This window comes from Schistocerca serialis, chromosome 3, assembly GCF_023864345.2.
Source record: "Schistocerca serialis cubense isolate TAMUIC-IGC-003099 chromosome 3, iqSchSeri2.2, whole genome shotgun sequence".
NCBI classification, from domain to species: domain Eukaryota; kingdom Metazoa; phylum Arthropoda; class Insecta; order Orthoptera; family Acrididae; genus Schistocerca; species Schistocerca serialis.
In genome coordinates this window covers 621,363,578-621,391,029 of record NC_064640.1, presented here as the reverse complement: position 1 = coordinate 621,391,029, position 27,452 = coordinate 621,363,578, and positions in this window count along the sequence as shown.

Sequence of the window (27,452 nt, the reverse complement as noted above, 5' to 3'; positions counted from 1 at the left end):
GTTATCAACACTTATCACGACTGTTTTACAAGTGTACGAATGCTAAGGACTGTTTCGGATCTGCGGATAAAGGTTTTCTTAACTAACTACCAAAGCAGAAACAGAATGTCAGTGGACTGCGTGGTTCGTGGACGGTACTATGCCACAGCCTGCGCGTGTCATTATTGGTTTAGTCATCAGTTCTAACGCTGTTTTGAAGTAGTTCTCTTTCCTGCCTGGATGCCATATCGTGAACTACCTGCCTTATTTACTCATATTTAAGGGCTGCTACTGCGATTCTTTCCTTCGAGCACCCCCTCAACCAGACATTTCAGCTCTCACGTCGTAATATTTGGCCAACTATACCATCTATTTTTTGTCTGGAGGACGTCTTCAATCCTTACCCGAACAATCAATGTGAAAACTAACAGTCTCCTGTAACTGCTCATTTCAAAGTCTGCTGATCGTTTCATTCCTGCATCCCCCACTGCGTATCATCCGTATCTACACAGAGCTTTACACCAAAATAGCTTGCATAGCTTACTTGTCACAACGCTGCGCAGACGGTTTTTTGATTAAATTGTGTGCCCCAGACAGATTTTTCTATCACATATAATATTTTTGTGTCCTATCTCTACAAAAAAACTGTACATTTCTATAGTAACAAACTGAATTAAAATTACTACGACATTTCCAGCAAGAAAAATTAATTACTCGTTCGTCACTGTTCAACGAATCCGTTCATGTTATTATATCACTGACAACGCACGTCAGTCACTGGATGTACTTTTTTGGTGACGTTTTTCTATAACCCTGCCTCTACAGAAATGTGTTTTTATTGATGGGACGTGATACATTGCCTAATTAATGTTCTACGCTTGATAATGACTAGGGTATGGAAAGTGGCCAATCGTTAATTTGATAATTATGCAGAATAAATGCTTTCCTACACGAAATTTTTCTGTACATAAACTAAAACGATTTAATACCAAGGAAATAATGAAGATATTGAGAAAATAGATTACCACAGGAAGAAAAGCACTGATAAGTAGTTACCTCCATAAACCATTACTGTCAAAAAATGAGTCACTATTACTAATATTTTGTGTTTTTTTTCAATTGTAGCCAGTTTCTTACGAATCTGCTGTTTCTTAATTAGTTGTTGATGGTATAACAGGTCATTACTTGAGCTTCCGCAATTTCTATTTTCTTAATATTCCATAAGAAGATTTACACCGCGAAATGAAAAATATACTGAAATGTATAGTTAGTAGTAGGTGTGTGAAGAGCAATTCAGTACTTTAGAAATCTGATTCGCACATCTATTGGGAAGGCTAAAGCAGATACGAAAGACAAGCTGCTGTTTGGGACTTCTGTAGTCAGCATTTACTGTAGAAACATCTGCAACTTACTGACAATGAGTAAGATTCATGAAACATCAGTATGCTAAAGGTGAGAAGTCATGTTCGGAAATGACACGACTTACGAGTGCCAGGTGAGATTCCTCCCAGTCAGAAGAATCTGACGACTGTGTATATATCCTTATCCTATAATTCAGCAACTACCAACTGTAACAACGATCTAATTACATATGCCCCTCGGTGTGAACAATAAGTTTTTGTTGTTATTATGTTATTTCAAAATATTATTTACTAATCATATTTTGGCATTGTTTCAACAATTACAAAAAACAATCTATGTGTATCAAAAGAGTTAGTAAAATATGTAAAATACAAAATTTGCTCAGCGTGACTACCATCTACATCCACGACAGCCTGGACCGCACTGGAGACATTTCACAGTTGTTCGCAGCACTTTACACGAACGGTACACCATGGAATGTTCAGCTGCCACATGGGACTTGTGCGCTGCTTGAAGATCGCACATTACATCCAGCACTTTTAGCCATGTCAACAGTAACTTCTTCAATAATTTGTGGCACAATTGCCCATCGCCAGTTAATTCGAACTTCCGAATCATACTCTTCAATCCCGGTACGGAAAGACGACATCTCCAAATTCCATTAATCCGTCGATACTCGTGAAGAGCAGCAGCGCTATTGCTGTTGTTTTGATGAAACAGATTTATGAGTAAGACCCTCTCACTTCGTCCATACCCATATTGACTGTTTGCAACTGTAATGCACACTGATGCTTATGTTTCAATACTGGCGGCTAATGGCAAATCAAAAACACTACTAACAACGCAAATCCTGCAGCGCACAGTCTGAAAATCACTCCTATAAAGTTTGGTACCCATTCGGTAAATAGTTTTCCTCCTAAACTTATTCAAGTAGCGAAAGTTTAATTTCAACTGCCCTGTACTTATCGGAACTAAAAACATCAAAAATACGAAATGCAGACAGTCGACGAACCTTTGTACGTAAAATATACAGGGCTATTACAAATGATTGAAGCGATTTCATAAATTCACTGTAGCTCCATTCATTGACATATGGTCACGACACACTACAGATACGTAGAAAAACTCATAAAGTTTTGTTCGGCTGAAGCCGCACTTCAGGTTCTTGCCGCCAGAGCGTTCGAGAGCGCAGTGAGACAAAATGGCGACAGGAGCCGAGAAAGCGTATGTCGTGCTTGAAATGCACTCACATCAGTCAGTCATAACAGTGCAACGACACTTCAGGACGAAGTTCAACAAAGATCCACCAACTGCTAACTGCATTCGGCGATGGTATGCGCAGTTTAAAGCTTCTGGATGCCTCTGTAAGGGGAAATCAACGGGTCGGCCTGCAGTGAGCGAACGGTTGAACGCATGCGGGCAAGTTTCACGCGTAGCCCGCGGAAGTCGACGAATAAAGCAAGCAGGGAGCTAAACGTACCACAGCCGACGGTTTGGAAAATCTCACGGAAAAGGCTAAAGCAGAAGCCTTACCGTTTACAATTGCTACAAGCCCTGACACCCGATGACAAAGTCAAACGCTTTGAATTTTCGGCGCGGTTGCAACAGCTCATGGAAGAGGATGCGTTCAGTGCGAAACTTGTTTTCAGTGATGAAGCAACATTTTTTCTTAATGGTGAAGTGAACTGACACAATGTGCGAATCTGGGCGGTAGAGAATCCTCACGCATTCGTGCAGCAAATTCGCAATTCGCCAAAAGTTAACGTGTTTTGTGCAATCTCACGGTTTAAAGTTTATGGCCCCTTTTTCTTCTGCGAAAAAAACGTTACAGGACACGTGTATCTGGACATGCTGGAAAACTGGCTCATGCCACAACTGGAGACCGACAGCGCCGACTTCATCTTTCAACAGGATGGTGCTCCACCGCACTTCCATCATGATGTTCGGCATTTCTTAAACAGGAGATTGGAAAAGCGATGGATCGGTCGTGGTGGAGATCGTGATCAGCAATTCATGTCATGGCCTCCACGCTCTCCCGACTTAACCCCATGCGATTTCTTTCTGTGGGTTTATGTGAAAGATTCAGTGTTTAAACCTCCTCTACCAAGAAACGTGCCAGAACTGCGAGCTCGCATCAACGATGCTTCGAACTCATTGATGGGGACATGCTGCGCCGAGTGTGGGAGGAACTTGATTATCGGCTTGATGTCTGCCGAATCACTAAAGGGGCACATATCGAACATTTGTGAATGCCTAAAAAAACTTTTTGAGTTTTTGTACGTGTGTGCAAAGCATTGTGAAAATATCTCAAATAATAAAGTTATTGTAGAGCTGTGAAATCGCTTCAATCATTTGTAATAACCCTGTATATGTTCTGCCATCGTCGTGTGCCACGTGAAACCATTATGCATTCGTTAAAAAGTAATCTAGTTGCTGTCTGCTAACGCAGAGATCTTGCGCTGAATTTCTGTGGACCACTTCAGATGTTTCTGCGGTGGAGTTTCGGGCATGGTGTGAGTAGCCTTATAAAGCCAAATGCGAAGCGGATCGATAAAAGAAGCAGCGAAAGTGGCAAGCAAGCCGCGGAAGTGGCGTCAAACAGAAAGACTCGCACCTGGAAACTACTTATTGGTGCCGTTACAGGGTACAAAGTTAGCGAAATTCCAGAAGGAAGAGAACTACATTGTTACTAACATGTTGATTACTAAAAACCAACAAGTCTCGCATTTTACATTTGACATGTAAGCCAGAGAAAGTTTAGGTGAGGTTGGAAATTGTGCTTAACTTTTTTTATTTCTTTTTGAATTCGCTAAGTGGATCAATAACGTCTGGGAAATCGGCTCTCCGTTTTACACAGAAGCTGGTTTTCACGCATCTCAATGATTATGACGTCGTATCGATTGAACTATATATCGTAAAATAACATAATTTTTCAAGTACACTCAGTAGTATTTGTAGATACTCCCTGCAAAGTGTGTTGCGAACAGAGCTAGTACTAAAGAAGTAATAAATTAAAATCTCATGCGAGAAGCTGAAGTTTTACTGCGCGACATTTTAAGCAAGTTTAGTTTTTCACGGATGTAAAAGTTCATAACGGCATATCTCCCGAAATATGTGTCGTACAATGATATACAGGGGTGGGACAAAAATACGGAAGCACCGCGAGAAAGGCATGCTTGAACATAAATCAAATGCTAGCCAAGTCTGCAGGTTGTGCTGTTGTATTTGACCACGAATTTCAAACCCACTCAACAATGACAAAAATTCCCGTAACAGGTAAACGTGGTAACGAAGCCGTAAAAACTGGGTTATGTAGCAAGGGAAGAATGTTAATTGGTCGCATAAATCTTGTTTCTTACTGTTTCAAATTTTCTGGCAGAGTTTGTGTTCCAAGAGAGAAACATGGTGGGGGTTCGGTGGTGATCTTGGCAGCCATATCCTGGTATTCCATCAGCACCATGGTCACACTGCCAGGGATTATGTGACCATTTTGAGTGATCAGGTTGTATGTTTGCTCCACGATAGTGATGCTGTGTTCCAAGACGTCAGTGCCCCTCTTCACACAGATCGCATCGTTGTGGTGTCACCGCCAGACACCACACTTGCTAGGTGGCAGCCTTTAAATCGACCGCGGTCCGGTAGTATACGTCGGACCCGCGTGTCGCCACTATCAGTGATTGCAGACCGAGCGCCGCCACACGGCAGATCTAGAGAGACTTCCTAGCACTCGCCCCAGTTGTACAGCCGACTTTGCTAGCGATCGTTCACTGACAAATTACGCTCTCATTATCCGAGACGATAGTTAGCATAGCCTTCAGCTACGTCGTTTGCTACGACCTAGCAAGGCGCCATTATCAATTGCTATTTATCTTGTGATGCATGTACCGTCAGACCGATGTTCACCAATTATGGATTAAAGTTAAGTATTCCAGAAGCTACGTACTTTTTTTACTAGACTCAACTCCTTTAACTGTTCCAGACCTCACGCCAGCCTCCGTGAGCTTAAACGCGTGCCTTTCGGCTTCCTGTCCTAGTGGCTTGGCTGTCTTGCCAAGTCACAACAATCGTCCAAGACTGGTTCTGGGAACACGAGGATGAATTGGAGCCCACCACAGTCAGCGGATCTCGATATTATTGATCCTTTGTGATCTACTTTGGAAAGAATGGTGTGTGATCGCTATCCACGACAATCACCGCTACCTGACGTTGCCACTGTTTTGCAGAAAGAATGATATAACATGCCATTGAAAACTATACAAGACCTGTATTTATCCAATCTGAGACGACTGCAAGGTATTTTGAATGGCAACATACTAGGCATGGTAATGTGTGGTGTTCGTGGTGTTACATATTTTGGTTCACCCTCTGTCATTTTGCAGTTACGTTCAGTGATATATGTAGATACTGTCTGCAAAGTGTGTTCCGAGCATATTTGGCAGTAATAAATAATAAATTAGAACTTCATGCCTGATGAAGCTTTACTACATGCACTGCGAAAATGTAGTAAGTGACAAACTTCGCCGGCCGGTGTGGCCGTGCCATTAAAGGCGCTTCAGTCTGGAACCGCGTGACCGCTACGGTCGCAGGTTCGAATCCTGCCTCGGGCATGGATGTGTGTGATGTCCTTAGGTTAGTTAGGTTTAATTAGTTCTAAGTTCTAGGCGACTGATGACCTCAGAAGTTGAGTCACATAGTGCTCAGAGCCATTTGACCCATTTTTGACAAACTTCTCCCTTTCATCATTTTGTGACGCGTGTTAGCGAGAAAAAGATTCGTAAAGGTTTGAAATTATGCGTAAAGGTTGTTGGAAGTCGCTAAGTACTCTCATTCTCAAGTGATGGATGAATGTAGTCCGGGTATTTATGCACCGTCAGTTATGCTTGCTCAAGATGAAGATGCAGATTCTAACTATAATTTTTGTTTTATTTTGTTAAATTTTTAACGTAAGATTTCACCTCTTAATATGCAGATTATTACAGTATTTTAAATTTGGTCAGTAATTACATGAAATATTCAAATTTTTTGTGCCCCTGGAAGCTGTCACATGGACAACTTGTAACTTAGTTCCGAGATAGTGATGTAGTAATATAGATACCACTGGAGAGATTAAAGGGTGCATCAGGAACGGAGTGCTTGTGAGAGCGAAGTGCGCGGCCCTGAGAATGATAGAAGCAGCAAACAAGAAGGAAACGAAGGAGTACGTACCGTGCATCGCAAGTAATCGCCGCGTTGCGTCACCCGCCACACGTGCCACACGTGTATCACGAGAACAAGCCGCGCATTCGCTTCTCCCCACAGCTTCCACTAAACTAAATTCTGTCTAGTCGCGATACCGACAGACTCACATAACGGCTAAAGTCCGTTCCATAGTCGCCAACGTGCGTTAACAATAACCGCAGCGGCCCCAACTCCGATCTTCGCCAGTTGGTCAGGAAGCGCTGGAAGTTAAAGTCGGTGCAACGAGGTGATTGCTTTCTGTTTTTACCAGAAGTGTTTTTATACATTTGGATACAAAAAACTTCAGAAATTACCTTATTTGCGCGTGCTTCTGAACGATTAGAAATGTAGATAAGAAGCAAACTGACTAAAATCTACTACTACATTTTGAATACATGGGAATAACAGATCAAATTCATAATAGTGAAATATGCATACAACTGACTTTGTGTTTAGTAAGATATAAGATATGTCGTTTTCTAATAGGATGACACTGCTGAAAGGTGACAGAAAAGCTTAAAGATCGAGACTCCACACACAGTAACAGGGACATGATTAGTTTTGGTGGAGAAATAAGGAAAACCAAATTATGAACAACGAAATAAATCCTAGGTGAGATTGGCTTTATGGACATTAGGCCGTGATATAATGCATGTCTCTGTACCCAACGTTCCGTCGCCACTGCGGGAGACATTCTCAGTGGCTATAAATAAAATATTCAGAACTAAACTCGTTTAGCTAGACGAAATTTTGCGTTCTCTTTATTGGTAACAGGCGTCATCCGATTGAACGATTGGAGCCATCATGTGTGTTATGAAGCCCGTACAGCAAGAGGATTGGCGCTGCTTTATTGAGCGCTAATGTCCACAAAGTAGTATAATTTGTCCTCATTCTCTTATGTTAAAGTTATTTTTTTAATTTCTGTAGGCTCTCTGTATATCCTAGCAGAGTTATGTTTGGAGATTGATAAAACGAAAACAAAACCAGTAACACAGAATAGAATTGTGTCCTTTCCTGGTCCTACACCATGGACTGCCACTGCCCATTTACCCTTGTTGCCCAGACGATAAATGTTCTTGTGTTCTTGAAGCCGGGTGTTGATACTTGTTTTAGTAGTTACGAAAGTAGGCTGTTTTGCGGTTGACAGTGCAGGCAGTGACACTATTTTTGGAGGTGACTGTGAAACGTCCCCTAAGAAATATTATGAATTACTGTGCTGGTAAACTTCTACGTTATTTGATACAAAGACAGCTGAGTAAAACTGAACGTACTCAGACAGTTCTCTCTTTACTTATTCTGATCATCACTAAACTGACACACACTATTTTTTTAGCGCAACGCAATCTGATTTTCAGTAATCACTACAAAAGAATGGCCCCGACTAACAATAACCTATACCTTTCATGAATCACTTATCTCACAAAAATCTTCGTTACTCGAACTACCGCAATATAGCGAGCGCCAATACTGCCAGCTAAATAAAAGATTCTAACTACTGGAGACACTAACTATTGATATGCATAGTTAGCAAATGAAAGATTTCGATAGAGAACAAACAACGTATTTACCTTAATAGCGTTCAAAAGTCATACATATATATATATATATATATATATATATATATATATATATATATATATATATATATATATACCGGGTGATCAAAAAGTCAGTATAAATTTGAAAACTGAATAAATCACGGAATAATGTAGATAGAGAGGTACAAATTGACACACATGCTTGGAATGACATGGGGTTTTATTAGAACCAAAAAAATACAAAAGTTCAAAAAATGTCCGATAGATGGCGCTTCATCTGAGCAGAATAGCAATAATTAGCATAACAAAGTAAAACAAAGCAAAGATGATGTTCTTTACAGGAAATGCTCAATATGTCCAGCATCATTCCTCAACAATAGCTGTAGTCGAGGAATAATGTTGTGAACAACACTGTAAAGCATGTCCGGAGTTATGATGAGGCATTGGCGTCGGATGTTGTCTTTCAGCATCCCTAGAGATGTCGGTCAATCACGAAACACTTGCGACTTCAGGTAACCCCAAAGCCAATAATCGCACGGACTGAGGTCTGGGGACCTGGCAGGCCAAGCATAATGAAAGTGGCGGCTGAGCACACGATCATCACCAAACGAAGCGCGCAAGAGATCGTTCACGCGTCTAGCAATATGGGGTGGAGCGCCATCCTGCATAAACATCGTACGTTCCAGCAGATGTTTATCAGCCAGGCTGGGGATGATGCGATTCTGTAACATATCGGCGTACCTCTCACCCGTCACGGTAGCAGTTACAAAACCAGAATCACGCATTTCCTCGAAGAAAAAAAAAACCGATAACGATAGATGTGGTAAATCCAACCCATACCGTGACTTTCTCGTCGTGCAATGTAGTTTCCACGACAGTTCTAGGATTTTCGGTAGCCCAAATTCTGCAGTTGTGGGCGTTGAAAGACCCTCGGAGCCTGAAACGAGCTTCGTCGGTCCACAACACGTTACTCAACCAATCGTCATCTTCCGCCATCTTTTGAAACGCCCACACTGCAAGTGCACTCCGCTTCGCTAAATCGCCAGGTAACAGTTCATGATGCCGATGGATTTTGTAGGGATAGCATCGGAGGGTACGCCTAAGTGCCAACCAAACAGTAGCGTATGGAATGCCGGTGCGACGTGCGACTGCACGAGCGCTGACTTTCCCGTGCATAGACGAAGCCCCTACAGTCTCCATTTCTTCCTCAACTGTCTCAGCAGCATTTCGTCTTGTGCTCGGTCGGCCACTACGGGGTCTATCGTCTAAACAACCCGTTTAGATTAGATTAGAGTAGATTAGATTAGATTAGATTAATACTAGTTCCATGGATCATGAATACGATATTTCGTAATGATGTGGAACGAGTCAAATTTTCTAATACATGACATAATTAAGTTAATTTAACAACATAATTAAGTTAATATAACAACTTTTTTTTCTTAATTTGTATCTAAAAATTCCTCTATGGAGTAGAAGGAGTTGTCATTCAGAAATTCTTTTAATTTCTTCTTAAATACTTGTTGGTTATCTGTCAGACTTTTGATACTATTTGGTAAGTGACCAAAGACTTTAGTGGCAGTATAATTCACCCCTTTCTGTGACAAAGTTAGATTTAATCTAGAATAGTGAAGATCATCCTTTCTCCTAGTATTGTAGTTATGCACACTGTTATTACTTTCGAATTGGGCTTGGTTGTTGATAACAAATTTCATAAGAGAGTATATATATTGAGAAGCTACTGTGAATATCCCTAGATCCTTAAATAAATGTCTGCAGGATGATCTTGGGTGGACTCCAGCTATTATTCTGATAACACGCTTTCGTGCAATAAATACTTTATTCCTCAGTGATGAATTACTCCAAAATATGATGCCATATGCAAGCAATCAGTGAAAATAGGCGTAGTAAGCTAATTTACTAAGATGTCTATCACCAAAATTTGCAATGACCCTTATTGCATAAGTAGCTGAAGTCAAGCGTTTCAGCAGTTCAACAATGTGTGTCTTCCAATTTAATCTCTCATCAATGGACACACCTAAAAATTTTGAATATTCTACCTTAGCTATATGCTTCTGATTAAGGTCTATATTTATTAATGGCATCATACCATTTACTGTATGGAACTGTATGTACTGTGTCTTATCAAAATTCAGTGAGAGACCGTTTACAAGGAACCACTTAGTAATTTTCTGAAAGACATTGTTGACAATTTCATCAGTTAATTCTTGTTTGTCAGGTGTGATTACTATACTTGTATGATCAGCAAAGAGCACTAACTTTGTCTCTTCATGAATATAGAATGGCAAGTCATTAATATATATTAAGAACAACAAAGGCCCCAAGACCGACCCTTGTGGAACCCCATTCTTGATAGTTCCCCAGTTTGAGGAATGTGCTGATCTTTGCATATTATGAGAACTGCTTGTTTCAACTTTCTGCACTCTTCCAGTTAGATACCAATTAAACCATTTGTGCACTGTCCCACTCATGCCACAATACTTGAACTTGTCTAGCAGAATTTTATGATTTACACAATCAAAATCCTTTGAGAGATCACAAAAAATCTCAATGGGTGGTGTTCGGTTATTCAGATCATTCAAAATTTGATTGGTGAAAGCATATATGGCATTTTCTGTTGAAAAACCTTTCTGGAAACCAAACTGATATTTTGTTAGTACTTCATTTTTACAGATGTGTGAAGCTACTCTTGAATACATTACTTTCTCAAAAACTTTGGATATAGCTGTTAGAAGGGAGATTGGACGGTAATTGTTGACATCAGATCTATCCCCTTTTTTATGCAAAGGTATAACAATAGCATATTTCAGTCTATCAGGGAAAATGCCCTGTTCCAGAGAGCTATTACACAGATGGCTGAGAATCTTACTTATCTGTTGAGAGCAAGCTTTTAGTATTTTGCTGGAAATGCCATCAATTCCATGTGAGTTTTTTCTTTTAAGCAAGTTTATTATTTTCCTAATTTCAGAGGGAGAAGTGGGTGATATTTCAATTGTATCAAATTGCATAGGTATGGCCTCTTCCATTAACTGCCTAGCATCTTCTAATGAACTCCTGGATCCCACTATATCCACAACATTTAGAAAATGATTATTAAAAATATTTTCAACTTCTGACTTTTTGTTCTTAAAGTTTTCATTCAATTTGATGGTAATACTGTCTTCCTGGGCTCTTGGTTGACCTGTTTCTCTTTTAATAATATTCCAAATTGTTTTAATTTTACTATCCGAGTTGCTGATTTCAGACATGATTCACATACTTCTGGATTTTTTAATAACTTTTCTTAATATAGCACAGTAGTTTTTATAATGTTTGATAGTTTCTGGGTCACTACTCTTTCTTGCTGTCAGATACATTTCCCTTTTCCGGTTACAAGATATTTTTATACCCTTAGTAAGCCATGGTTTGTTACATGGTTTCTTATGAGTATATTTAACTATTTTCTTGGGAAAGCAGTTTTCAAATGCATTTACAAAAGTGTCATGAAATAAATTATATTTTAAATTGGTATCAGGTTCACGGTACACCTCATCCCAGTCTAACTGCTGTAGGCTTTCCCTGAATATTGCAATTCTTAAATCGTTGACTGAACGTACTACTTTGGAGGACTGTTTAGTACTGCTGAATGGAGCTATGTCATATATTGTAACTAGCTGTGCACCATGATCAGAAAGACCATTCTCAACAGGCTGAGCATTTATCTGGTTAAACTTATCTTGGTCTATAAAGAAGTTATCTATCAGTGAGCTGCTATCCTTTACCACTCGAGTAGGAAAATCAATAACGGGTGTCAAATTGAAAGAACCGAGTAATACTTCAAGGTCATTTTTCCTATTACCCTCTTTCAGAGAATCTACATTCAAGTCCCCACAAATAATAATTTGCTTCCCCCTGTCTGACAGATAGCACAACATGGAGTCCAAATTTTTCAGAAATAGATGAAAATTTCCCGATGGGGACCTATATACAGTTACAATTATAAATGTGCCTTTATTTAATTTAAGCTCACAGGCACATGCTTCTATATGTTTCTCTACGCAAAACTTTTTTGTTTCTATTCTTTTTGCACTCGGAGCGTGAAATGAGCTTCGTCGGTCCACAACACGTTACTCAACCAATCGTCATCTTCCGCCATCTTTTGAAACGCCCACACTGCAAGTGCACTCCGCTTCGCTAAATCGCCAGGTAACAGTTCATGATGCCGATGGATTTTGTAGGGATAGCATCGGAGGGTACGCCTAAGTGCCAACCAAACAGTAGTGTATGGAATGCCGGTGCGACGTGCGACTGCACGAGCGCTGACTTTCCCGTGCATAGACGAACCCGCTACAGTCTCCATTTCTTCCTGAACTGTGTCAGCAGAATTTCGCCTTGTGCTCGGTCGGCCACTACGGGGTCTATCGTCTAAACAACCCGTGGCTTCGAGCTTCGAAATCATTATCGCCACAGCTCCATTTGTCAACGGACCTTTACCCGTTCGAATCCCCTTCCTATGGCGATAGGATCTTAACGCTGAACTAGCACATTCCCCATTCTGATAATACAGCTTCACTAAAAGCGCCTATTCAGGTAATGTCAACATGCTGCGACTGCTGGGGCATCTGAGTCTTTCTCTCTCATCACAGCTCCTTTTACACACAATTGTCATGCACAGTCACTGACGTTTTGCTGTCCAGTGCCATCTGTCGGACATTTTGTGAACTTTGTTTTTTTTTTTTTGTTCTAATAAAACCCCATGTCATTACAAACATGTGTGTCAATTTTTAGCTCTCTATCTACATTATTCCGTGGTTTATTAATTTTTCATATTTGTACTGACTTTTTGATCACCCGGTATATATATAATAATTTTGTGACATCCAATTAAACAAATTTCCTTTTTCTGACGGACATATGTCCAGATCGTCCGCTGAAAACTCTGGCATCTCTCTCTCCACATCCACCACTGTTGGTGGCTCACTTCCAACTGCACAACGCTACGCGCTGTTCACATCCCACTGCCCAACACTACAATGGCGAATATTCCAACAATGCGTCCAACCAGCCACAGATGGCGCACAGCACAGTCAGTGATTTTCATACAGAGAGCTACGTGGCGTTACCAACATGAAATCCTAAACAGCCTGTAACACCATAGCTCTCCTGCTGTATGGATTTATTTTGCTTTTGTTTTATTTAATGTTATAACATTGAGTATCTGTAAATGTGTTTGAATAGATAACACAAAATTGTATACTCCTTTCTTTGTACAAACTTTGATGTCATGGTTTGGTTCTATGCAAAGTAGTGTATCTGTCATTTAAATTCTTTGTCCCATTTGGAGGGAACAAAACTTACTGTATGTAATTGTAATTTCTGAATGAATAATTTTTTGTAGAAATGTCAATATGTGCAAATGTTCTATTTTATTTAATGTATTTGGTTACTGTTATGTAAATTGCTGATCCTCACTTAGGGTTCTTAGTTATTCTGTATGTAAAAGTTGTTGTGATTCCCCTCGGGAACGGAACTGTGTAGCGCGCGCAAATTGTGGTTGGCCTGGGTAGAAAAGGTGGAACAAGAGTCAGTCGGGGACGAGCTACCAGTCGGGGACGAGCTACCGAACTGTGCACTGCCATGTTAATGTTGTATATTGTGCTGGTTCCGAGAGAGGTTTTCTCTGCCACTTTCCCATGCCTCGGATGGATGGATAAATAGCTGGAACGATTCTGGAATTGGTATTCATCATCGCCACCAAGAAGGGACAGAGTCCAGCAATTCTGCCTGCAAATCCACCTACCAACATGCAGTTGCCACCACATTGCGCAATCACTGTATCGGAATGCTATAATAATGTACAGTGAAAGATCAGCTCATTCTATGTTTTTGCGTGCACAAATATAAGGTAACTTATAACTGAATTTATGTACCTACCTTGATATTTTCCTTATCATAACACCTCTCAGGTTCCTCTCCGTCTGAACTAGAGTGATTACCGAGTGTCCCTACTGGAAGAACATTAAAGACCAGTGTTTTTGCTAATTAATGCCTCTTGAACATAGTAAAAAGAAAGTTAAAGTTAATGTGGCAAGAGAGTGGGTTAAAGTTAATGATGCTTGCTGAAAATAATTTTCCTAGTAAAACTACTTATTAATGTGTTGTTGCCAACCCTAAATTAAAAGTTCTTAAGACTGAGGCTCATAAAGTTTTGCTTAGTAAAGATCACATTACTGCCTGTTGCAAATCGCAGAAGGTGAGTCAGTATCTTACATATATGTTAATTTTGTCTCTCAATCTAGTAAAAGTGTAAAACTCCAGTTGGGAAACGTTATAGACTCATGTTTGCTAAGTGTTTGTCTCCCTTGTGTATTGGAAGTGCATATTAATAATATAACAGGATCCACAGTTTGTCTATTGCGTTAATGCTAGGTAACAAGTAATTGGAACACCACTAATTATGAAAACCATAATTTCTTTATTCAAATGATAGTGAGAAGCAACCTGTTAGTGCCAGAATGAGATTTTCACTCTGCAGCGGAGTGTGCGCTGATATGAAACTTCCTGGCAGATTAAAACTGTGTGCCCGACCGATACTCGAACTCGGGACCTTTGCCTTTCGCGGGCAAGTGCTCTACCAACTGAGCTACCGAAGCACGACTCACGCCCGGTACTCACAGCTTTACTTCTGCCAGTACCTCGTCTCCTACCTTCCAAACTTTACAGAAGCTCTCCTGCGAACCTTGCAGAACTAGCACTCCTGACAGAAAGGATATTGCGGAGACATGGCTTAGCCACAGCCTGGGGGATGTTTCCAGAATGAGATTTTCACTCTGCAGCGGAGTGTGCACTGATATGAAACTTCCTGGCAGATTAAAACTGTGTGCCCGACCGAGACTCGAACTCGGGACCTTTGCCTTTCGCGGGCAAGTGCTCTACCAACTGAGTTTTAATCTGCCAGGAAGTTTCATATCAGCGCACACTCCGCTGCAGAGTGAAAATCTCATTCTGGAAACATCCCCCAGGCTGTGGCTAAGCCATGTCTCCGCAATATCCTTTCTTTCAGGAGTGCTAGTTCTGCAAGGTTCGCAGGAGAGCTTCTGTAAAGTTTGGAAGGTAGGAGACGAGGTACTGGCAGAAGTAAAGCTGTGAGTACCGGGCGTGAGTCGTGCTTCGGTAGCTCAGTTGGTAGAGCACTTGCCCGCGAAAGGCAAAGGTCCCGAGTTAGAGTCTCGGTCGGGCACACAGTTTTAATCTGCCAGGAAGTTTCAACCTGTTAGTGGATTCCAATTAACTTTCATTTTAAATAGTAAAGTATTTAACTGAGAGAGACTTAACCTATATCCAATTAATGATTCTGCAGTGAATAGTAATAATAACGTTATAAAGAACATTCAGTTTGTGTAAGCCCTGAAAGTAATAGTGTTTTTCGGTATCTGTTATAATTTTGCAAATAGTTTGTGCTGCTCTGACTGTTAGTTTCAATTTTACCGTAAACATATGTATGTGTCAGAGTTCACTGCACTCGCGTGTGACAAAGTATAGGTTGTGTTTATCCATTAAAGTTACTAATAACTATTTTCTTGAACGAGAATGTTCATCATTTTCTTGCCTAGTTAGGCTGGCGACCGTTCTCTTTATCCATTAAACAGTGCAGATAGGCAAAATTTTCAGAATGAGATTTTCACTTTGAAACTTCCTGGGCCCAACTTATACTAAGAACAACACATACGACCATGCCCGAGGGAGTACTCGAACCTCCGGCGGAAAGGGTCGCGCAACTTGGTAATGTTCTCGAGGAATCGATCGGTAGACTTACGTGGTTTGGCTGTGAAAGCAGTTCCGATTTAAATATGAGAGTACCATGTGCATAGTGCAATTCGTGGAAGACTAATTTTGTAGAATAGAGTTGATATTACCAGAACTGTGCTACTTTAATTCGTGTAGTAGCACCCATTCCGTCTGTGTGGAACTTTTGTACTTTTTTGTAACATTTCAACATTTCTACTAACGAGTGCCACACGTAGAAAGGTGCAGGTGGTTGGCTTAGGTCACACTCATTAAACAAACATTTATTTCGTCTGCCTGAGCTACTTACATCTGTGAGAGACTATGAAGCAGTAATTAGGTACTGTATTTTCCATCTGTAGTTTTTCTTGAATTGCATTGAGTTCCTACAGTGAAGTGTATTTTTTGCGCCTTTTACATTTTCCTGTATGTACAGTATTACTGTATGCTATCTAGAAACTTACTGTACGGCAGGCGTTCTGGATACTTCGTCAGTTATTTTCTAATTCAGTCCAGTAACAGGTTTAAAAACAGATGGCTTGAAGAAGACGTTTTGTACTGGACCAGTAATCGGCAAATCGTGACATTGCTGACCATGTCCTACAGTAGCGTATGGAAAGTTATCTGTGTACAACAGCTACATCCTTATAACCTGTAGAGAGTTCAGGTAATAGTGGTGGAATTTGTGCAATGGTAGCTACAGCGCTACATGTACCTGCCACAATTCGCGACTTCGTTGCTATTTAGCGAAGAATGCACGTTCATTCGAGGACGCATTGTGAACTTTCACAACACTCCTTTTTAGGCATATGGAAAATCCATACTCGCAAGTCATTAGAAGTAACTAGTACAGATTCCGTGTGAATGTACGGGCTGGGATACTTTTGGATCATATGGGTGGGACAAATCTAATGCCAAACGCGCCCCCGAGCGAGGTGGCGCAGTGGCTAGCACATTGGACTCGCATTCGGGAGGACGACGGTTCAATCCCGCGTCCGGCCATCCTGATTTAGGTTTTCCGTGATTTCCCTAAATCGCTTCAGGCAAATTTCGGAATGGTTCCTTTGAAAGGGCACAGCCGACTTTCTTCCCCGTCCTTCCCTAATCCGATGAGACCGATGACCTCGCTGTCTGGTCTCCTTCCCCAAACAAACCCAAACCAAATGCGCCAACATTCACGATCAACCTCATTTTTTCTCACAGATGTTCTTACTACCCTACTGGATGAAGGGCCGAGTAAGGTGAAGCAGTGGTTAGCACACTGGACTCGCATTCTGGAGGACGACGGTAAAAACCCACGTCCAGTTATCCAGATTTAGGTTCTCCGTGATTTCCCTAAATCACTCCAGGCAAATACCGGTATGGTTCCTTTGAAAAGGGACGGCCGATTTCTTTCCCCATCACTGACACAATCCGATCTTGTGTTTCGTCTCTATTGATCTCGATGTCGACAGGACGTTAAAACCAATCTTGCTTCCTTCCTACTGGATGAGGTACCATAGCCGTATCGTCAAATAATATGAGTGCAAAATCACGGAACACCAGCTCGTTTTGTTGCAAATTTGTGGCACCGCCTAGACGCCACATACACAAGTAATCGAATTGATAGAGGGAGACCTGTTCCGCGGCTATTACGGTCACCCCATATTAGACGTCTGGATTAATGTCTGTCGGGTGCTATTAAGACTTGTGTCGTATGTTACTCCTGTAACTCAGATTAGAACATTACCTTCCGCACGAGCCGACGCTGAGACTAAAATACTAAACGAAATGTCACAAGTAGGGCCTACTGGTAATGTTGCAGCTGGCTGCACTTTTCAGACTTTCGCTTACTACCAGAAGTTTAATATATTTTCATATTCCATTTTTAAATGTTGACATTATCTATTTATTTGATTCAGTCTTTTTTTCTGAAACTATAAAAATTACTCATAATAGTTAAGGTTCTTTTCTTTCTTTTTTCAAACGTGAAAACGTGTTTCAAGGTAAAACGTGTCATGTACCTAGCAACAAATATTCGATTGAAATTTAAAACCGTTGCAATCGAGAATCTTGTCAATAATGGTTTTAATAGTCTGTCTCTTACATTATTACTCTACACACCAATAGTCAGTACGTAAAATCAAATTATGCAGAAATTTTAACAAAAAGCAGTTAAAAATTAAATACATTTTGAAATAAAGCCTATTGGAAACTACCACAAACTTTCATTTTCAAGACAGGTAAACCTTTTCAGACATTAAACAAACTCAGTTCATTTTTAAGTCTCACATGCTCCGTGGTAAAAGACCTTCTGTTTCAAGGTGAATGACAGTGCATAACCGACGAAGTGCAACTTAACTCTCCAACCATCATGTGATATTAAATATCTGAAGAATGAACGATATATTCCATATAGCCTTAATATATTATAAAGAATCTTCTTTCCAAGTGATGAGTTATCCTAGAAAATTATTCAATAAGACATTATCGAATGGAAATATGCAAGGTATGTCAGTAGGTTGATTAGTTTGTTTCCAAGATTAGCAATTATACGAAGTGCAAAAGTAGCTGAACTTGACTGTCCGAGAAGCTCATTATATTCTTCTTGCAGTTCAAGTGTTCATCAATATGTAACCCAAAAAGTTGGAGCATTCTACCCTATTTAATGACTCTTGATTTTATGCTACATCAGTTGTTGGTATGACTATTTCTTGTAGATAACTGAATATAGTGCGTTTTTTCAAAATTTAGGGAGCGTCTATTTTCAGAGAACCACTAAATAATTATTTGAAAACCATAATCAGTCTCCTCTGTTGCCTTGTATCTAATGGGATTAGTTGTAACACTAGGATCGTTTGAAAAATTAACAATTCTGCTTGTTGAAGGTCATCCACATACATAAGGAATAGGAGTTGATCGAAAACTGAGCCCTTTGGGACTTCCTTTGTGTTATCTCCCCAGTCACTATAATTTTATATCCTTCCAGCATTTGCTGAATAATTCAACACAACTTCTTGCATTCTGTCTGTTAAGTATGATTCAAACTAGTTTTTTGTAAACCCATCAGTTTCATAAAACTTAAGTTTTTATAAGAAAGTAACATTATCTACACAATAAAAGTCTTGGTAAGCTCACAATAAATACTGACTGGCGATATTTTATTATTTAAGACTTGTATTACTTAGTGAGTGAATGTATAAATAGCAGTCTCAGTCGATCAACACTTCTGGAATCCAAAGCGTGATATGCTAAATAAACTGTTTCCACTTAAGTGTAAGACTGCTCTTTAATATATTACCTTTACGAATATTTTGGTAAAATATGTCATTAAGGATACTGACGATAATTATGTGTTTCGTGTCACCTTTCTTATAAAATGGTTTAAGAATTTCATATTGTAATCTATGTGGAAAAATTCTCTGTTCCAGTTGTGCATTACATATATTACTAAAGACTTCACTTTTGAAGTTAGAATAACTTTTCAGAGTTCTGACTGAAATTCCATCAACATCATATAATTCTGTTAATTTCAGTGAAGAATATTAGTGCTACTTCTAGTTACTTCAAGTTTTGTGGGATGACATTTTTTATGTATTCTCTTGCTTCTTCGACTGAACCATTTAATCTTATTTTTGCCGTTATGTTTATAAAGTTATAGTTAAAAGACTCGCAGTCAAGTAGGATGTCAAAATTTTGAACCTGTGTCTCATGTACTGCTTAGTGTGATGCTCGCGTTGTATTTCTTTACAATATGTAGATCACTGACGCATCATCGCATCAACACTGTTCTATAACTTTGACCCCCACTGCGTCGAAACCGTTCATTTCCAGGCATAGGTTCCAGCGCGAAAAACAGCAGTTTAGCTTCCTGCTCAATATACTGAGCGTAACGAAGATGCACTGCGTACGTCTTGTTTATAGAATGACTAATGGGTTGTATAGCTGAGTAGGATACCAAACACAATCTGACGACATTTTTGATACTCCACAACGCTGAACCTATGCATCAGACAGGAGATTCGTCTTAAAAAATTAACATTCGCCATTGCACATAACATACTAAGCACTATTGACTTTTATTTTTATAAATGCTGTAGATTGTAATCGTCCTTACTTTATTACGATTCATTTCATTTCTGTCTTTATTGTTCTTTACTTCTTAATCTTGTAATCACACGTTTCCTCCTTATTACCATCTACACACCTGCTAAAGGCATCCATGCAGGACATGAAGAAGAAGAAGAAGAAGAAGAAGAAGAAGAGAAACAAAAGATTCTTTGGTAACTGGGAACTATAACAGATAAACCGTCCATCATAAGGTATGGACCACAGGACAAAACAGTCGTAACTTATTTTTATTAAGAGTAACGTTATTGCTATGTTTAAATGTGTTACGAAGTTTAAAATAACAACTAATTAAAGAAATGTTGGCTCATTATAGCCTACTGACATTGATTTATGGGAAAAGATTTTATAAACATTTATCAGAATACGATTTTTCACATCAAAAACGTAGGTTAAAGCGTCTAGTATTGTGGTAAGATTCACTTAATAGTAGTACACATCCTATTAAAATATACTTGTATATTAGAATCAGGTTATTACTCAAATCTATTTAAAATAAATATTTAAAACTTTCCTACTTCAAATAATCATTTTGTCCTATGAGCCTTCCTTCTGGAAAATATCTCATTTGTAAATCGGAAATTATCCTCATATTCGAGGGGGTACTCGTAAAGTTTTATTATCACATCCAAAAAATAAAACTGCACAATCAATTATGTGTTTATTCGCTGCTAAATGTCTGCAGACCTGGTGCACATTGGAATGTCCGCACTAGAGAAACCAGACAAAAACGAGACTGTCTCTTCATAAAGTGGAGTACCTTTCAATAATTAATTCCCTGCATTTAGAATGAAAAAGCAGTGCAACTGTGGTTAGGTGATGGAGTCGTTATTAGTGTAGTCTGAATGAGAAAGAACGAAATGACAGACCATCTCTCTGTGAAGAAACGTCAACCGTAACAGAAGTGGAAGCCCCGGTACGCGAAGAAATTGGTATCGCAGTCGTGGCGATAGCGGAAAAAATGAAAATCAGTCACGGATCAGTTTTGAACAAACGAACGGCTTTTTGAATATGACAAATGTTGCAACCCGCTGTATCCCGCGACTGCTCACATTCATTCAAAAATCCCACCGAACTGAGGCTGCAGCGGAAATACGCCACGTCAATTCAGATGGCTTATTTAGCCGCCTAATCACTAGGGACGAATGCTGGCTGTATTACTATAATCGTCAGTTAAAGGAAACAATGAAAATATGCGGATTCACTACCCTGAAAAAGCCGAAGACCTAATCATCGTCGGGAAAGATGATGCTGAGCGTTTCAGGGACTGTCATGCTAGCAGATTATGCTCATAAGTGGCCAACCATCACAGAAGCATACTATAATACCGAAACTTCCAGACGAGGTTATGGGTGGCTGTAAAGATGAAGTGACGCAGGAAGCTGTGCAAGGAAATATTTTTACTCCACGATTACACCACAGCGTATTGTGCAAAGAATTCAGTCCCATATGCTGCTTCTTCTGGAAATCGAAGTGTCCATAGATTTAGATAACACTGTCTATGGAGCACAACGATCTAGTGCTATATTTAGGTTAAAATCAGCAGTCGAGATGGCAATAATATTTGTTTATTTGCTGAATTCGGCTTATGTTAAAGCCATCCCCAGAATTTTTGGCCCCCTATGGCCAATGGTATTACGAGAAAACCGAGGAGCCGCCAGCACGAGCCATAGGGGGATTTAACGTAAGCCGAAACTGGTAAACAAACAAATATTATTCTGATTTCAACTGTTGATTTTAACATAAAGCAAAGTGACTCACACAGCATCTGCATTCTCCAGTGACTTCTTCCTCTTTCCTTGGATGAAGAAATCATTACATGGCAGGCATTTCTACAATGAGGACGAGGTGGAACCTCACCTGAACAGCCAGCCTTCTTCAAAAAAAGGTCTCCGCGACGTAATCGATCGTTGGGAGAAACTTGTCGCTTGGAGGAATGAATAAGTAGGGAAGGGCTAATAGCAGCACCAATTTTCATCGTCGCAGCTTGATTTTTTCGAGGACAGAATTAAACTGAGGCAACAAAAGTGATGGGATAGCGCGATTTGTACATATACAGATGGGGATAGCATCGCGTAAACGTGGTATAAAAGACCAGTGCATTGGCGGAGGTGTCATTTGTAAAGTTGGTGGTGGCTCCATAATGGTGTGAGCTGTGTTTACATTGTATGGACTGGGTCCTCTGGTCCAACTGAACTGATCATTAACTGGAAGTTATATTCGGCTGTCTGGAGACCATCTGCAGCCATTCATGGGCTTCATATTCCCAAAAAACGACGGAATTTCTGTGGATGACAATGCGCCATGTCACCGGGTCACAATTCTTCACGATTGCTTTCAAGAGCATTCAGGACATTTCGAGCCAATGATTTGGCCACCCAGATCGCCCAACATGAATCCCGTCTAACATTTATAGGACATAATCGAAAGGTCAGGTCGTGCCTAAAATCCTGCACCGGCAACACTTTCACAAATATGGGCTATAGAGGAAGCATGGCTCAGTATTTCTGCAGGGGACTTCCAATGCCTTGTTGAGTCCATGTCACGTCGAGTTGGTGCACTACGCCGGGCAAAAGGAGCTCCGACACGATACTTGGCGGTATCCCAAAACTTTTGTCATCTAGTGTGAAGGGTTATGACTCAACCCCGTAACTCCTGTATGTATGAGAGACAGTCAAATCTAAATCGAAAACCCGCCACAACGAGATTATGGAATGATTCTATTCAACAGTAATCGCTACACGCGTTAAGACATTTACCCCACTGGGAGACGAGGGTCTCAGTTCCTGTTTCGTAGAACGTAGTTGGCCGCCGACAATTTCACAACCGCACCCACTCTTGTATTTTCTCGTCCGACTGAAACAGACGTCAACACATATCTTTCTTCAGATCGCCCAAGATGTGAAAATCACACGGTGAAATATCCGGGCTATACGGAGGATGTTGCAGCTTTTCTGAACCAAATCACTGGAGCGTAGGCTTCGTCCGATTAGCAGTGCAGGGGTGGGCGTTATAGATTTCAGGGGCCCTCTCCTCGTCGAGTTACTCAAGCGAGGAACACAATCAATGCCCAGCGCCATGAAGACACTTTGCATAAACTGCGACGCAGTGAAAACGCCCAGGAATGTTGCCGAAAGGAATCTTCATATTGCAAATTACTCCGAACAGCCCGGATCTTTCACCGTGCGATTTTCACGTCTCAGTCGGACGGAAGGTGTAAGAGTGGGTCCGGTTGCGGATCAGTCAGCGACTGACCGCGTTCTACGAAAAAGAAATTGATCGTCTCATCTCCCATTGGGAGAAATGTCTTAACGCGTGGGTGACTACTTTTGAATAGAACCATGCCATGGTCCCGTTGTGGCGGGTATTCCGTTTTCAGTTGACTGCCCCTTCTAATTTTTGTGTAAGGTCAAACCTTTTATTTCTTTGTTCTGCATTTATATTTAACTTTAATTTTTATTTTTCTTCGATTTGTATTCCATGATTTGTTTAATACAACGAATTGCATAGTGAATCGGTTCATGCCTCATATAAGATTTGCCATTGAATTTATATAGCACCACTTTATAAAAGAAGTGGTGCTGACTTTCTAGTGCTGCTTCATGCCGACATAAGCGCTGCTGTCGCCCGATACAGTTCGAATTTTACGACCATTGCATATCCTGGTGTGCTCGAATAGTCAGCAGAGAAGCAACCGCTGCGTCAAGAGCGTGCGCCGGCGACTGCTGTAGTTTCTGGTTCTACACGGCATTTAGTTTAGTCTTTGTTCTCATGTGTTTCTTTGAAATGAATGGCATTGGCATATTTAACTGTGTGACTGACGTCAATTATTTAGTTCTAAGTGTGTGCGTATTTTTCTAGAGCTAGCTTCATGTGAACTGACTTTGTAGTTTAGGGTAGGCAAAAGCAGCACAGAAGTGGAACATGATTGCATCTACGATTGTTTGGATTAGTTTTAAATTTCTTACTGTATAGACAAACGTAGGTGCGCAACACAATTAAAGGACCATTTTTTCCAAACGTCATAATTTTCTTCCAGTGAAAGGCATAAGTTTGGAATTTGGCTCAAAGGTGCCTACAACCTTAGTCTGTAATGGGGCAAAAGCGTGGCGCTCTGTGCCGTCACACTCGGGCTCGGCGACGCTTCTAACAGCAAAGTGAGGCTGGCTCTGAGCACTACGCGACTTAACTTCTGAGGTCATCAGTCGCCTAGAACTTAGAACTAATTAAACCTAACTAACCTAAGGACATCACACACATCCATACCCGAGGCAGTATTCGAACCTGCGACCGTAGCGGTCGCTCGGCTCCAGACTGTAGCGCCTAGAACCGCACCGCCACTCCGGCCGGCCAGCAAGGTGTCAATACATGCGAAAAAAAGGCAAGAACTCAGAAGTTCATGTAAGGTGTACGATGGGTTAATGACTTCACATTGGTACCATCTTCCATCACAATTCTACCCAACGCCACCGTGGACGTATCACCGGATGGAAAGCTCGTTACACCCCCTCTTACCCACATTTCACTCCTTCTTTTGATGCCTCTGTGATGGAGGTCAGAACTGTGACAACCAGCGTTAAAATCATACGTTTTTCTTATGGGTGGCCGAGGAAAAGGACGATGTTCTTGACAATCTCTGACACTGCTGACACCTTGTGGACGCTTCAATCCTTCTCCACGGCCATCTTGGGCCAGCAAACCCCACTGAACGTGAGCGCACTCATTTGGAGCACAGTGCAGCCGCGATATTTGCTCTGGTTTACAGGGTCTGAACCACTCGATGAAACTTTTACTTGATCCGAAACAGGAAAGGATGTTTATGGTTTTTCAGCCCTCGTGTCTCGCCCCCTCCTGTGGCGTGGTCACAGAGGGGCGTGGCATAAACCCATGCGTGAATGAAACGGCCAAGGGTCCCTCTAAGACCACCAAGTTCAGCGAATTCGCATGCCTTTAAAAATCTACCATTACAGAAATACCGTCTCGTCGATCTCTACGTGCTGGGGGAGGCAACTCCTGGGCACGCTGCTGCTCTTGCTCGTGTTAGCGGGCCATCCAGAATTGGAGGGCTGTCAAAAGGGGTCACCTGTCTCCAAGGGCCGAGGACTTCGTCACATGTTGTCTTTGTTCAGGCATATTTTTAAGGTTCTCAACAAAGGCAGGTGTGTGGCACCGACTGTGTTGCCGAACTGGTGATCTTAGAGGGACTCTTGGCCATTTTATTCACCCATGTGTCGGTGTCGCACCCCTCCATGATCACGCAACAAGATGATATGGACAGGAGAAATGAAAAAGCATAAAATGCCTCTTCTTCCTCGGATCAAGCAGAAATTTTGTCGAATCGCTTTGACCGTTTCGTAGCGATTCCACCCTGTAAAGAAGAGCAAATGTTGGGGCCACACTGCACTCCAAAGTGGTACCATCACGTACACTGGGGTTGCTAGCCCACGATGGCCTTAGAGAAGGGTTGAAGCGTCCGTTAGGTGTCAGCAGTGTCAGAAATTGTCAAGAACGTCGTCCGTAGCACATAGCACTGCGAACTGTCGTTTTTGACCGCGAAATGTGTGGGGAATCGACGTCCCAAGGGAAGGAGTGATTTCATTTATACACTTTATGCCACCCCATAAGGCCTTTTCGTGTCGATTCTGAGAGATGTTGTGTGTGAAATGTTTTCCTCGGCCGCCAATAAGACAACCACGTGATTTCATCGCTGGGCGTCGCGGTTATCATCTCGACGGCAAAGGTGCCAAAAGAAGAAGTGATATGTGAGTAAGAGGTCGTGTGACGAGTTTTCCATAGCGTGAAACGTCCATGGTGGCGTCTGGCGGGATTTTGGTGAAGTTTTATGCCAACGTGACATCGTTAACCCACGTGACACGTTACATAAACTTCTGAGCCTCTTTTTTCCCACGTGTTTGAATCGTCCCCGAGCCCGAGTGTGACGGCGCACGGCGCCACGCGGTTTTTCCGTTACGAAGGAAGGTTGTAGGCACCTTTAAGCTCAATTTCCGACTTCTGCGACTTGATGGGAAACAGTTACAGCGTTTCGAAAAAATGGTCCTTTAACTGTGTTCCTAAGTGAATATTACAGTTGTGTATTGGTGCAGGGGACATTGGGCACTGTTAGGAAACAGCCGGCAGGCGTCTTGGCCTCGATCGATAGGTTTATGCTACTGCCCTGAACTGTGGTAACGCTGAGGCACTTGTGTTTTCGATAGTGTCACCTGGAATCCCTGCTGTCACAGCACCTTCCAATTCACTCGTCCTGGCGGTGAAAAGCGACAGTGGAGGGGTTCTGAGGACTTCTGAGAGGAAGGCGATAAGGCGATAGTGTGTAGTGGCCGTACAACTGTGTCCTTACGTCTTAAAAAAAGGTTTGTGGTATATATCGCTGTATGAAGTATATCTGAGACGGCCCGGGACGCTTGGTCTGTTGGGACTAGAGACAGTGGTCAATCTAACTGAAAGGTCCGAACTAGTCCAGAGGGTGCCTATGCTGGTAACTCCAAACTCCAAAGTTCGCATGTGATGGAGCCCCTTGACGAAGTAGTGGGAAGGAAGTAAAGAATGGCCACCTTTCACTGTGTTTGCTTGCCAGGGAAACTCGTCCGAGACATGGAAAAGGCTCTCCCGGCACCGTTTGAGCGCACTGGGTGCATCGAACTGTAGATGGTGGCTCGAGTCAGAACGAATGAAACATGCTGCCTGGGTTCACAGGCTGTCCTTAGTTCCTACATGTGGCTTCCTCCAGAGGACCGATAAAATAAGTTCTGATTTCAGACTGGGATGAATTAATTACTAGCATTCGTCATAGTATATCGGGGAAATAAAATGTTAATTTGTACTGTAACGACCACATATAACTAATAGCAGGAAAGGCAGATGCCAGAGTGAGATTTATTAGGAGAATTGCGAGGAACTGTGGTCCACACTCCTTCGACCAATACTTGAAAAGCGGTCAACTCTCTGGGATCCAAGACATATAGGGTTGATGGAGGAACTAGAGAAGATACAAAGAAGAACAGCGTCACTGACGTGCTCAACTCCAGTGGCAGACGCTTCAAGTTAGGCGTTGAGCATTGTAGCAAGATTTACTGCTAATATTCGTTCGTCGAAGAATCTACCAACGTATTACTTCCCCCTGTATACACTGAGGTTCAAAAATGGTTCAAATGGCTCTGAGCACTATGGGACTTAACAGCTATGGTCATCAGTCCACTAGAACTTAGAACTACTTAAACCTAACTAACCTAAGGACATCACACAACACCCAGTCATCACAGGGCAGAGAAAAACCCTGATCCCGTCGGGAATAGAACCCGGGAACCGCACGACCACGAGCTGCGGACTAACTGAGGTGACAAAAGTCGTGGGATAACTCATAATATCGGGTAGGACCTCCTTTTGCCCGGTGTAGCGCAGCAACTCGACGTGGTATGGACTCAACCAGTCGTTGGAAGCCCCCTG